Source organism: Sminthopsis crassicaudata, chromosome 6 (assembly GCF_048593235.1).
Source record: "Sminthopsis crassicaudata isolate SCR6 chromosome 6, ASM4859323v1, whole genome shotgun sequence".
Classification (NCBI taxonomy): Eukaryota; Metazoa; Chordata; class Mammalia; order Dasyuromorphia; family Dasyuridae; genus Sminthopsis; species Sminthopsis crassicaudata.
The window spans coordinates 84,699,249-84,711,251 of NC_133622.1; the positions used below are offsets into that span (position 1 = coordinate 84,699,249).

At 37.6% G+C, this 12,003-nt stretch overlaps 1 long non-coding RNA gene across 1 annotated transcript; it reads right to left on the bottom strand.

Annotated features, from left to right (window-relative positions):
* Positions 1-2,189: 2,189 nt before the first annotated feature.
* Positions 2,190-11,581, bottom strand: LOC141547805 (uncharacterized). Its single transcript, XR_012483628.1, has 2 exons — positions 11,474-11,581; positions 2,190-2,714 (listed from the first exon to the last, which is right to left on the bottom strand). It is a non-coding gene; the product is annotated as an uncharacterized LOC141547805 (long non-coding RNA).
* Between the last annotated feature and the right edge of the window lie 422 nt (positions 11,582-12,003).

The following is a 12,003-nucleotide window of genomic DNA, read 5'->3' on the forward strand; positions in this document are numbered from 1 at the left end:
TTGGTGAGAAATCTTTAACTATTGACTTAAGTTATGCTGACCAGAAACTCAGTCAAATCCAAGATTGAGGCAAGGAATTTTTTTTTTTACAACTATACATCTCAAGCAGTCTATGCCTTATCTGAAAACTGACCCTGTGCTAATCAATCAATTATTGTTTCCACTTACTTTTGTTTGTTCACTGATAGTTGGGGGAGGGGGAAAGGAGTGGGAAATTTTTTTTTTTTTTTAATTCAGGGAATTTCATTTGTTCTTTCCTCCTCCCAATTTGGAAAATCTTTCCTCCAATTAGAAATCAGATTACCTAATCTTGTATCCTGATTTGTACCCCGTTAATTGTTTTCTTTTAATGCATAAAAATCTGTCCCCCGCTGTACTCAGAACCAAGTGTCAACCTAAGGGGATCTAGTTCTGATTTGTTATACAATTAGCAGGCATTGCTTAATAATTTGACGTGCTTGGAAGCTCACACCTTTGTTTTCTTAGTCATTTCAAATTTCATTCATCACATCAACCAAGTTCAGTGCTCTGCATATAATAGGTATTTAATAAATGTTTGTCAAGCTCAAATTGAATCATTAAATTGAGAGAGAATCCAGTTGTTGAGAGAGAATACTCTGTCATTGTGTCTGACCCATGGATTTTAAAATCTGCCTGTAGGCAAAGGAAGGAATAAACCGCTTTTATAAAATGCAGGTGCTGGGATCAAGCATTCTATATTAATATCACAGAATCTGAAGGATTTTTCCAGTTGTTGATCAGAGATCAGGAAGAGTCAGGCTTGTGAACTTCTAAAATTTAGATTTCTTGCTTTTTACATGTGACCCAAACCAGGGAACTCAAAACAAGACAGAGATTGTTCAGTAAATTTTTTTTCTCTGTTCCCTATAGAGTCTAGTACACCTGATATGGTTTTGTGCACATCAGGTGCTATTGAACATAGAAATGCAAATACATGTTGGAACCAGATGGTCCCATAACTACATGAACCACATCTCAGAGTTATAACTAGCACGGAGTAAATGGGGTTTCCCCCCAGGGTGCCAACTTCCAAGCAGGACTCGTTTTCTTTCCAGGGGCACATGCTTCTTCTGTGGGAGGGAACTTCTGTTCTTCCTCGGCATGGTGACCACCATCCTTGAGTCGTTTTTGCTCCTATGGAGGGAAGAGGTGGGTACGATCATCTCCATTGGACTTCCAAGGATAGAGACCATCCTCTGCATTCCTATGTCCCTCTTTTCCCATTTTACTGTCTTCTACATGGTTAACCCCATTCCACTCCCCCCCCCAAACAAACAACACAATATTCACCCACCACCTCCTCCACTACAACTACTACTACCACCACCACCACCAAACTGAATTTACTTCGTGCTAAGTTTTGGACTCTAATTTGCCACATACTCCCAGTTTCTACCACCAGTTGGAAATATAATCTTGGGATTTCTACATTATCAAATTCAATGCCATTTTTCAGTCAGATTTATTATATGCCATAATCCAAGTCATTACTTTTCTTTGAAATGAACAAACAAGTACTAAAACTGGAGGGGAAAGAGTCTTATCATAGCTTTGATATCATGCCTGTAAAATTAGATCTTCCTGAAAAAAAGAAATGGCAAAGGGCTGAATGATGGAACCAATTTCAGGGCATGGAGAATCTGGTTGTTAACAGTGACCCGGTCAGAGAAGGCGGTAATAGTGATTGTAACTCATATCGTGCAAACTGCTTGATTCCTTTAACCAAACTACATGTCAAAACCCAGTTGGCTTTTCTTCCCCTTTCCAACTGTTTTGCAGTTTGTGGTGTGAGTCACGTACTCCCCGGTACCTCCTGGCAGACTCGGAAAGCTTTCTGAGACATCAATTCCCAGGACTCAATTTTCTCTATCAGATTGCCACAAATAAATCTCATTTTATATCTCATCTCATAACAGCAGTGAAAATGCTTTATGGCCATTGCCTCACTCCACTTCTGTGTTTAACGCTGTGCGGCTGAGGACTTCATCGTCCCTAGCTGGAAAACAGAAGACTTCATTGTTTTGTCCCTTCCCCCATCCCTCTATTTCCCTCAAGGATTGAGCATTAGTGTGGTAAATCAGGATCAGAATTGTCTAAATATACCCAGTCAACTGGCTTAATGAGACAGGAAGTAGGCTGCAGGAGGACATGACATTTAACACGATGACTCGCATCAGATTCTAATTCATTTAGCATTAACAAATATACATCTTTGGGAAAGTTATCAAAAGCTGTCTAGTTCTTTTTGAAGATGTCCAAAACCCCACTCGGGCCATTCGGATCACATCATAAACAGTTCTGAGAATTGAACAAAATATTCCTTAAGTTAGGGGAAATTTTAGCTGGTGGAACACAATAAAAATCCACAAACTCTGATGATTTACTGAGATATTAAGCCCTCCCTTCTAATTAAAGTAGAAGGCTGACGTGGACCCCTCTCAATCCATGAAAGAAAGCTCTGACAAGTCACTGCATAATTGCGTCTCCATCTTCTCCCGACTGGTTCAAGTGATATGGAAGCCAAGCTCCACGTCTCTCTGTTCACTGTCTCCTCAGCAGTGTTTAAAACAGATCTCAAACTCAATGACAGCCTTAGTTGAGTATAATACAGTTACACAGCCTGCCACAGCTGTGTCCAGAAACCGAGTTACAGTCTTCCCCACGGGATCAGTCAGTGGTTTCATCAAGCACAGCTGTAAGAAAAGGAAAAAAGAGTGGGGGAAAAACACCTTAGCTCACCCTGGACAAGGAAACTATGGTAACAAAATCATGTAAAGCAATGGTTGTCATGTTTGTTCCTTGTTGTAGAGCATTTCTGTTGCCAAAGTGACTCAAACTCCAATGCGAATTTGGTTTAAGTGGAAAATTTTGGAAATTTGCATGGTTCTTTTTTCTCTTTGGATGGTTTTTATGAGACACAGATAATATGTACTAGTTCCATTTGAATAGTTTCAAACAGGGATAAACCTGCACCCCCAGAAAAGGCAAAACTAGGGTGATCTCATCAGAGCTTTGTCCCCAGTGCACTGAATTTAGAGTGTTAGAGGTGGACGAGGCAAATAAATAGAACCTAGCAACTACATCACAAGAATGATTAGTTGAAATAAGAAGGCACTTGAAGAAGAGGCTCTTCCATTCTTTCCCCAGAATCCTCCAGTAGTTTTCCTGGAGTTTCTGTCAGTCACTCACCTTTCTGGGACTTTCTCCCTGTTGCAGCCATCACCACCATGTCATTTAATTGAAGATGAATTTCATGCCGCTTGCCTTGGGCACAGTTTTTGGTTCTTACTTTGGTCTCTGCCCAGAGCAGGGTGGCCTTGGGTGGCACATGAGGTGGAGGCAAGTGATACCCAGCCATTCCCCATCTCAACACATCCTTATCTCCTCCTTCTCACTTGCCCCTTTATTAACCCTTCCCTTTCTTTCTCTTCTCTCCACCTTTTCCCTTGACAGTTGATGCCAGCGACATTGGCATTTTTTATTTCCCTTGGTAGCACCCACAGAGACTCCTGACACCTCCTAATTTAGAATAAAGTCGAAAATGGGTAATTTCACTAAATAATTCTGACTGCAAACCAGTGCTGTTGGATAGATTTAAAGATGTGTGACTCTGGCCAATTGTTCCAACTAGAATGTGCGTATGCTTTGGCAGCCTTTGCTGTCCTGTTGAAGAAGGATCAGTGACTGTGGCAGAGACCATCTGGCAACATCTTACAGGGGCACATTCTCATAATTTGTACTTGGCACTGTATCTCCCAGGAAGGAGTTAGCTGGGAAAAGATATGCAGATATTCCTTCTTCAGGTGGGAGCAGATTTTTTCCCTCTTCAGATTGTTTGGCAAACTTTGCAAAAACATATAAATGTAACACACTGCTTGAAATATACTTTTTAGTTTATACAAAGGATTAAAATGTTTTGTACCAAACAAAGAATATCCTGGCTTCTTTAAGAAGAGAGACTATTTGTTGTCTTTCTGACTACTTGCTGTTCTCACATCTTCCTCTTCCTGCAAATTACAGTAGATGCCATACTCTCCAACTCTTGTACTCAATCTTTTTAATACATTCTCCTACCTAGTCAACCACTCAGTAAACATTTGCTAAGTGACCATCATGTGCCAGGAACTGCGGAAGCACTGGGGATACACAAGAGGCAAAAGACAGTTCCTGCCCTCAAGGAGCTTAAAATCTAATGGGAGAGACATGTAAACAAATACATATCAAGAAGGCTATATATAGGATAAAGAGGAAGTAATTAAAGGAAAGGCTCTGGAATACAAGAGGGATGGAAAAAGATTTTCTGTATTAGGTGGGATCTTAGTTGAAATTTAAAGGAAGCCAGGGAGATCAGTAATTGGAGGGGATGAGGAAGAGCATTCAGGCATGGTGGACAACTGGAAGAAATGCCCAGAGCCAAAAGATAGTGTCTAATTTGGGCAACAGGCCAAGAGGTCATTGTTATTGGATTGGAGAGTACCAGTCATGAAATAAAATGAAAGAAGACTAGAAAAGGTAGGAGGCTAAGTTTTGGGCTTTGAATGCCAAACAGGGCATTTGTATTTGAGCTTGAAGGTAATGAGGAGTCACTGGAGTTCACTGAATAGAGGGGTGACATGATCAGACCTGCCTTTCTGGAAAGTCACCTTAGTGGCTGAATGGAGGATGGATTGCAGTGGGAGGTTTGAGACAGGCAAATCCACCAGAAGGCTATTGCAATAGCCCAAGTGTGAAGTGATAAGGGTCTAAAGGAGCCACAAACATGAGACTGACAAGCCTTGGCTACATATTGGATGGGAGAAGGGATTTGGTGTGGGTGAGAGGTCTAGGGAGATACCTAGGTTGTAAGTCTGAGGGACTGGGAGGATGGTATGGTGTTGTCTTCTACATTAATAGGAAAGGTAGGGAAGATAGGACATTCTTTACAAATTTATAAAACAGTAATCTTATAAGTAAAAAAAAAAAATCCTCTGTACTTTTACTTTCCCTCTTTCCTTCCTTGGATCATACATATAGAGCTAGAAAGATCATTTTGTTGAATATTCTTATTTTTACAGACAAGAAAATTCAGTAATCAAGAAATTAATTGCTTGTCCAAGGTCTAGTAAATATCAAGGATTTGAATCCAGGAAGATCCTGACTTCAAGTCCATTGTACTTAGCCACACTGCTCCCTTCCTCCTATTGTTCCTATGACCACCTATAAATGCTTCATGCTCCTTTCTGTCAGGCAAACAGGATAAGTAGTCTCATTCTACACCTCCTCTCACTCCCAACTTCTTCAACCTCTTCTTATGGTCTTCAGAGTAAGAAATGACTAGAGTATAGGAAGATTTTTTTTTTTTCTATCTCCACCCCTCCCACCTTTATTCAAGATAATCCCTCTTATCTTTCTTCTGACCTCAGAAAGGGAAAAGATTCTCCCCCCTCCTCCCCCCTCTTCTCCCCTTCTTTGAGAGAAAATACCCCAGGAAGTAAACCTTGCTAGAGTAATGCCATCCAAAAATCCAATTATTCAGCCTCCATATCACAGGAAATCTTTGCATTTCAAGGGTTTTGGTTCACCCCAATCAGTGGCAAACATCCAAAAAGGAAAGAGCCTAGAAGAGCTGTTCAGCTTCCTAAGAGATAGCTTACACCTGCTATATTCGGAATCCACATATGCACAAAGATTGTCTTCTTACTTTCTGCTATCTAATTGTTCCAAGTTACAGAAGGAGCCACTACATAATTTCTGTATTGAATCCCTTCTCCATGGGAATACTATCTCTTATTTTTTAATTTACTTTTCTGTAGTGGTTAACTCATTCAGGCCCAAGGCACTTCTTAGCAAAAGCCCTGCTTTTCATACTAACTTTAAAATTGCCATATTGTAGGATCTATATTTCTCTCTTGGGGTTCTTGCTTGATGCACTGCCTTGACACTCACTATACTCTATAGTTACAAGAAAAGCTCTCTTGATTTTCTTAACTAAACTCCTTCCCACACACACCAACATTTAATTAATTTATTTAGTTTGCTTTAATTTGATTGCTCCAGTTGAACAACCAAACAATTTAGTTGGGGTAAGTGGGAGAACAGAAGGAAGATTGGGGGTGATCAACCAAGCTGGTTTTTTGATAGAATTGGCCAGTCCTCTGTAAACTGACAGACTCAGTCTAAATAATCAAACTGATAATAGCTTAATTTAAAACATTTTTTGACAGTTTCTGTATCCTTATCATGGGGTTAGCAGAAACGATACTCCTCTAAATCTTGGGAAGAAATACTGCCAACCACTGATGACTGTCATATGGTGAAATGTTTTGAGAAAAATAATGCAATGGTACATGTCATCTTGGAACTTAATAACTCACATTTTGGAGAAATATCAAGATCTTAAGTTTCTAGTGAGATGGATGCGAAGGAACCTTTGGGAAAATGTAAATATTTGGATTTCTCAAGAGTTTTCCTGTTTACCTTATTAGAAATTCAAACGCACGGCTACGTAGACTCGTGCTCCAAATTCTAGACTAAAATTTCTTTCATTAAAAGATGGAAAAGCCAGAAGTAGGGGAGGACAAGAAGTATGGAATATTACATATACTCTTAGATCTCAATGATCACCATATCTTGGGGGAGTTCCAGCCATGTTGCTTACTTTACTTTCTGCTTATTCTTCAGTCCTCTTTACTTTCAAGTCAGCTGTCTTGTGTCATCATCTTTACTCCTTTCCTTTTACAACTCCCTTTTATATTTTGTCTTTTCCTATTAAAATGTAAATTCCTTTAGAATATTTTGCTATCCCCAGGACTTAATATAGTCCCTGGCACATTATAGGTGATTAACAAATACTTTATCTAGCTATCTATTTTTAATCTATCTCTATCACCCAGATATCTATCTTGTTAGCTATGTTGGTTGGCTTTGCTGAACTGTTCATTTTATTTATTTATTCTTTGAGATGACAAAAGGCTTGTTAGATAAGGAAAGGAAAAGATATATTTAGAAGAAGGTATTGATACATTTTTTTTAAAAGGCAACAAAGTTCAATGTCACTTTTTTTTTCTAATCTGGTTCCTCAGACAATTATCTTGGTATACTGAATTTACCACAAAAGAAAAAATTTGTTACGAACTGCAAACAAAAATTTGATGAGTCAGCAAGACGTGACTCCAATCTGAATTGGGGTTTGAACTTTCATTACTGAGTATCTATTAATGATAGGATTTATTTTTAAAAATTGAAATATTTATATTTCTGGTCCAATTGACCCCATTAGTTGGGGGGTCAGGTCCAACAACAAATGGTTTAAATGATGAATTTTACTCAAATTTCATCACAGATCCAGCCCCTGTTTTCTCTCACAGCCTCTGGACCCTCCCTGAATCATATATTTCTTCCACTCAGTCTCGTGTGGAGTCAACCTTTTCTCTTTCCTGGCCACTCTTGCTTGACTCTATCAGGTTTAGCCTCGATTGCTTACCTGTCTTCCCAATCCCCCTCCTTCAGGGGTCTCCAAGAGAGAAAACTAAGATAGGCCTCTTAAAATGATTGTAAGAAAGAGATGGCTTATAAAGGGTAAGAAGCTTGTTGTCTGTCATAGTCTTTTATTAAGTGATTTCCTTTTCACTGATTGTTCAGAAAACAGTTATCCTTACACTGGGAAAGATATTAAAATTTTAAAAAATCTGTTGGCTATGATGAAATGTGAATAACTAAAGTTCTTGACAAAGAACAGAGAATCACCTGACCACATATCTCAGCTTCCCCTTCTGAAAAATAAGGCAAGAATAATTTATCACTCCTAAGTGGTTCTGGGACAATTATTATTTGTCTGTGAAGCTCCTTTGAGATCCTCTGCAGAATAATGAAAGAAAAGAACAAAGTATTATTATCCTTCAGGCAGTGTAATTAAAACAAAATCTCATCAGCCCATCTCCATGTGTTTCTCAAGTTGGTCATGGGATTATTTTAAAGAACAGAGTCTTCTATGTCACCTGGCCTCCAGGAGTTCTATGACTTATTTTCATTGTTAGAGTAGAGCAATTCAAATAATACTTAAAGACATCAGAGAGGAGTTTAGTTTCTTTGGAGAAAAGAAGCATTCCACTGTTGTTATTCCCCAAAAAAACTGTTGAAAGATCTGTCCTATTTTTTTTATCCAAAGCTTTGGAATTTGCTATTGTTAATAAAATTTTCAATAATAACTGTAATAAGAAACATTCCTCAAGAAAATGCAAAAAGTATAGTTGTTGCCTCCTAGGGGGATAGCTATTCTACTGGGAAATATAGGAACTTCCAAGACAGGAGAGAACATTATCAGCGAGGAGTCTGGGAAAATGTTTCATATGAAAGTAGTACCTAAACTATACTTTGGAGAAAGAAAAATTTTAACAAAGAGTAATGAGAAAAGCATGAAATCCAGGTCCAGTCTATGTAGATGCATGAAGGCAGGAGCTATCAAGATAAAACATGAGACGTGGTAGTAATTCAGTGAGAATGGAACATATTACAAATGTCAAGGAGTAAGGTGAACTAAAACAAGACAGAGCTGTGCAAAACAGCTAAAAAAAGTTTTTATTGTATAATCTGTATAATAGAGAGCCGCAGAAGATTTTTGATCAGGGGAGTAACATGACTGGAACATTGAATATATTTATGAAAAGATTGGAGAGAGGAGAGACTAGGTAGGAACAATATTAAAGAATTATTTCAAGTCCCAACAAAGAGAGTCCCTGAAATGGGGTAGTGACACTATGAGGAGGAAATGTGAAACTAATGTTAGGAAAGCTATGGAGGAAGATCTGACAAGATTTGGCAACTGATTGAATATTGGTAGGGTGGGAGTGGTGAGGGAAAGAAAATGTCAAAAATTACTTTGAACTTTTGACTCTTCTGTGGGATTCTAAATACAGTTTTGAGGAAGGGCAGATTTTGAAGAAGAAGGGAATATAAATTTTGGAAATGACGCAATGGAATTATCTTAGAGGAAGTTGGAGATGCTAGTGTAGGAGCTAGGTTAGGTTAGGATATGGAGCTAGTTGTACAGTCATGAGATCCCTAGGGGAAAAGGGCATAAAAAAGGAAAGGAAAAGCCCCAGGGCAAAACCTTTGGTGAAAACAATCCTTAGAGGCTGGAAAATGAATCAGCAAAGAAAACTAAAAAGGAAGAGTCACAGTTTATCCTCACAATGAGGAGAAACAGAAGCAATCAGTGTTAGAGAAGAAGGTGTCTGAGATGAGTATGGTCAACAATGCTAAAATCTGCAGAAAGGATCTAAGAGAATGGGCAATGAGGATTTGGGAATTAACAGATCATTAGTAACATCTGAGATAGTTGTTTCAGTAGAGGTGGAATCTGGTTTACAAAGGACTAAAAGTCATTAGATTGTGAAAAAGCAAGCAGAAACAGAAAATATATTTTCTAGGCAATAAAAGTGAGGAGAGGTGTAGGAGAATGACTTGAAGTGATGGTTGGAACTAGTGAAGGTTTTCATGGTTAGGAGAAAACTGTGTATATTTTTAGGCAGTGGAGGAGAAACTAATAGCTAGGAAGAAATTGATATCAAAGGGAAATAGATTGGTCCATGGGACAAACTTCCAAATGATGCAGAATCAAAGCCATAAGTGGAGTGGTTACCCTTGGTAAAAGAAAAGTTCATACCATCCTCTGAGAATGGAGTACAGGAGGAATAGATAGTGAACTATAAGGAGGTTTGGGGGTATTCTAGGGAGGATGAAAGAGCTTATGATGGATGGCCCTCATTTTTTTTCAGTAAAATAGGAAGTGAGATTATCTTCTGGGAAACAAGGGGTGAAGAAAACTTGAGGATTTTGAAGGAAGAGAAGGTTAAATAGTTATGGTGGAGAATAGAATAGAGAATCAAAGAGGTGAATAAAAGTTGAGTGAGAACTCAGATGAAGTACGTAACAGGAACTTTGTAGTGGCTCTAGCCCCATGATTTCATGATCTCCTTCAGTTTTGTTCAGAGGTTGGGGAAGGAGCAGAGAAAGAACAGGAGAAAGTAATTCATGAAGGAGAAATAGCAGAATGTGAACAGCAAAAGTTTAGGAGAGCAATGAATTCAAGGATGGATATCTAGTGGCTAGCAAGTAAGGTTGAGCTGAATAGAGAATAAAGGATAGACATTTTCAACCAGCAGAAAGTGGTTCTGATTCAGAGATTAGAAGATAATAAAATATCTAATTCTGAGTGAGAAACAAAGAGAATTAGAGATACTGAGACAAGAAGAAAACCTAACATCATAGATATCACAGAAATTTATAGATGAGACTTATCGAGCAATTAATCAATCAACTTATTTATTTATTTATCTATTTGTTTTGCTAAAACATCCGGGTTAAGTGACTTGCCCAGGGTCACACAGCAGGAAATGTTAAGTGCCTGAGGCCAGATTTGAACTCAGGCCCTCCTGACTTCAGGGCTTGTGCTCTATCCATTGTGCCACGTGGCTGCCCCTCAATTTATTTATTAAATACTAAGCACTGTGATCAGTACTGAGGATACAAAGACTAAAAGGAATCAGTACCTTCCCCAAAGAACTAACATTCTTTCTCATGAGTCGGGTATGGCTATGAAAGAGCATGATTTATTAAATAGAATATTTAACAGGATGGTATCCAGGGTAGGGCAGATATTAAGAGCGTCAAGTACTAAAACAAGTCCAGAATCCATGAAAGGCACATAGTGAACTCTACTTGTTCTGGTCTATATTTAGAATAGCCAAAGTCTTTTGTGCTGTTATTTATAACTATATTCGGTTCAGTACAAAGGTATCCTTAGGACTATGTATTTCTCTACAAAAATACAAACGATTATTATTGTAATGGAAAAACCATTCTTACCTTGTGGTACTTTAACTTCTACTATAAAAGTTTGCAAGAAAAAGTTTATTTGCAAGGGAGGGCCATAAATTTTTAAAATCTTAATTTATATATTCAATGTTGAGATAAATTATTCTCATTAGTTTAGATAAATGTTAAAGAATGTATTTTCATGGATATGTGCATATTTCTATGCATAAATATTTGTATCATGTTCTTAATGGTGAATTATTTTTAGTCATCATTTGATCATCTGTTTTAACTTTGCTTTCTTACAACTTGTCATCCAATTATTTTCAACTTTTAGACTTTCTTTTCCATTACTTGACAATTTTCTGCTCTTTTTAAACAAGTATTCAAGAATTATAAACTGAAAACAGGAACATTCTGCTTTTGAATAGGTATCTTATGTCCATAACTTAGTCTTAGAGAGCTGTATGAATCATTGAAAATTTAAGTAACTTACACATGGTTACATAGCCAATATGTATCAGGAGCAGAATCTAAAACTAAATTTCCTAATTCTCAGGATGATTCCCTATCCACTTTTCTATGAGGCCTCTCAAACTAGGATCTAGATGTAGACAATGTGCTGATGTAGTATTTGTATGGCACTGAACCAACTCACCATGGCATGGAAGACAAAATGATACTCTTATCCCTCTTCTATTTCTCTGGATTTACTCATTCATCCCCAGCCTGAACTGATGGCAGGTCTATGGATTTTCCTGGAGTAAGGGAGCCATTCACAGTTTTGACCAAGGAAATAGAATTTTCTACTCTTTTTCAGGCTACTCTAGAACTCCCATCATTTCCATGGAGTCAGTTACCATGGAACAATTAACTCTCTAAAAAAAAAAAAATATATATATATATATATATATATATTATTTAATATTCATTTTTAAAAGTTTTAAGTTCCAAATTCTCTCTCCTTCTATCCTCTCCCCCCAAAAGCAAGCAATATGTGAAGTTGTGCAAAACATATTTTCATATTAGCCATGTTGACAAAAAAATAAGCAAAAACATAAAAGTGAAAAAGACTAATTTTTAATTTAGAAAATAATCAATTATTTCCACAACATAGTAAAATAAAAAAAAAGATTGTCCATGAAACTGCAAATTGATTATGTTTAATTTGCTATTCCTTTTAAATAC